Source organism: Phyllostomus discolor, chromosome 4, assembly GCF_004126475.2.
Source record: "Phyllostomus discolor isolate MPI-MPIP mPhyDis1 chromosome 4, mPhyDis1.pri.v3, whole genome shotgun sequence".
In the NCBI taxonomy this organism is placed as follows: domain Eukaryota; kingdom Metazoa; phylum Chordata; class Mammalia; order Chiroptera; family Phyllostomidae; genus Phyllostomus; species Phyllostomus discolor.
The window spans coordinates 35,704,979-35,707,703 of NC_040906.2; the positions used below are offsets into that span (position 1 = coordinate 35,704,979).

General features: G+C 45.4%; 1 pseudogene; it reads left to right on the plus strand.

The window, feature by feature from the left end:
• The first annotated feature begins 927 nt into the window (after positions 1 to 927).
• LOC114494677 lies at positions 928 to 1,972 on the plus strand (annotated as a pseudogene).
• Positions 1,973 to 2,725: the final 753 nt, after the last annotated feature.

A 2,725-nucleotide genomic window follows, 5' to 3' on the forward strand; every position in this document is an offset into this window, starting at 1 on the left:
AGGTCTACAGAGACCTCTTATAACTTAAGAGACCTGAGTTAACAGTAGGTGGCTAGTGATTAGACAGAGGATTCAGACTCCTAGCCATACCCTTGTGACTAAAGCCCTCTCGTTACCCCAATCCAGCACCACATCTGAATACCTATACCCAGTATTTGTCAACATGCCTAGTTCCAGTAAAGTAGGAACCTTTAAAGGTTAAATATATGTCACTCATCTTTGCATCCCCAGTGCTTAGCACTTATTTGCCATTCAAGAAATATTACCAACTGAGAAACCCCTTACTACATTTTATTGCTGTACTAATACTTCTTAACGCATCACTTGCATGTCAAAAACCTCTAGGAACCTCCTAACTGTCATTGTATCAAGTCTAAATTCCACTATCTCATCTCTAAGGATGATCCTAATATATGATAAGTATATTTAATTTTTCAAAAAAATATATTTTAAAAATTGCTGATTTTCATTCATTTCTCTCAGACAGAAATAGAACTTAATTTATGTCAACTAAATGGTGAGTGTGCCTGCTAAGAGTCACCTCAGGTTCTAACCCATTGGCAATGCTCTCTTTTATTGCCTTTGTGTTCCCCTTGTATAAACTCTTGATGCCCTTAAGTTTGTGCCATAGTATATTCCTCAGTTACAGGCCATCTAATACAGGACAGGATCCCATTCTATAGTTCCTCATAGTTCCCATGGTTATAGAGTTGTGCAACAGAGCAAATTACATGACACCATGACTCTTCACTAATGAATTGATCACTTATAAATATAATTTCTAAAGAATAGACTTCAAATCCACAAAAATGATTACTCTGACAAGAGGTGAGAAGGAATAGAGAGAAAATGGTGAGGCTCTCCGCTCCCCTGTTCCACAGACAGCCATGTCTTCCTGTGCAGTACCAGCCACACCCCTGAGATGCAATGGTGAAGGTCGGAGTGAACAGATTTGTCTGTATTAGGTGCCCGGTGACCAGGGCTGCAAACCCTGGCAAAGTGGATATTGTCTCCATCAATGACCCCTTCATTAACCTCAACTACATAGCCTACATGTTCCAGTGTGATTCTACTCATGGCAAGTTGAAAGGTACAGTCAAGGCTGAGAACAGGAAGCATGTCATCAATGGAAAGTCCTTCTCCATCTTTCAGGAGTGAGTCCCCACCGACATCAAATGGGCTGATGCTGGTGCTGATATGTTGTGGACTCCACTGGTGTTGTCTTCACTACCTTGGAGAAGGCTGGGGTTCATGTGAAGGATGGAACCAAGGGGGTCAGCTTCTCTTCCCCTTCTGTGGATGCCCCCATGTCCGTGATGGGTGTGAACCATGACAAGTATGATAAGTCTCTGAAGATTGTCAGAAATGTCTCCTTCACCACCAACTGTACAGGGTCATCTGTGACAACTTTGGTATCCTGGAGGGACTCATGACCACAGTCCATGCCATCACTGCTACCCAGAAGACCAAGGATGTCTCCCTGGGAAGCTGTGGCATGATGGTCGAGGGGCTGCCCAGAATACCATCCCTGCGTCTATTGGTGCTGCCAAGGCTATGGGAGAAGTCATCCCTGAGTTGAATGGGATGCTCACTGGCATGACCTTCCGTGTCCCTACCCCTAATGTGTCAGTTGTGGATCTGACCTGCCTTCTGGTCAAAGCTGCCAAGTACAATGACACCAAGAAGGTAGTGAAGCAGGATTCAGGGGTAGGGGGCCCTCTTAAAGGCATCCTGGGCTACACTGAGGACTAGGTTGCCTCCTGCGACTTTAACAATGACACTCCTTCATCTTCCATGCTGGGGCTGTCATTGCCCTCAATAACCACTCTGCCAAGTTTACTTACTGGTTGACAATGAATTTGGCCATAGCTACAGGGCGGTGGAACTTATGGTTCACATGGCCTCCAAGGAGTAAGAGCCCCCTGGACCACCAGCCCCAGGGAGAAGAGAGGCCCTCAGCTGCTGGGGAACCCTTGCCAGAAACCAGTCCCCAACACACTGAGCATCTCCTGATCTCCATAGTTTCTATCCCAGAACCTCTGAAGAAGGAGAGGGGCTTATGGAACCCTACCTTGTCATGTACCATCAATAAAGTTCATTGTACCCAGCTGAAGGGGAGAGGGAGAAGGAGGGAGGGAGAGAAAGGTGGGGGGGAAGGAAGGAAGGAAGGAAGGAAGGAAGGAAGGAAGGAAGGAAATGGTGATTGAAAGGGACTTCAGCTTTATCTATAATAGTGTTTTGAAAGAAAAATGTATTAATGTTGAGGTACATGATTTTCAAAAATGGCTATAACAATCTCCCACATGCTGCTTACTCTTTATCATGGGACTTGTCTGCTCCTCTCATAGGGGAGCTGGGGGTCTATTTCCTTTCCCCTTGAATCTGAGCTTGGCCTGTGACCTGCTTGGAACAACTGAATGTGTTGGAGATGACAAGAGGAGAGTTCCAACCTTACAAAATCCTGCAGCTTTTGCTTTCACTGCCTGGTTTCCTGAGGCATAATGTAAAGAAGTTTGGCTTCTCTGCTAAAGAGATCAGAAGGAGAGTCCCTGGAGGCTGAAAGACCAAGAAGCAACAAATCCCACATTCTAGTAGTACCAGCTAAAGAGTCAGTCATGTGTTTAAGACAATCTTGGATTCCATTACAGCTGAGTGAGCATGCCTGGCAGAGATGACCCATGCCAGGTGAGCCCTGACTAGCTAATCACACAAGCATGAGTAAATA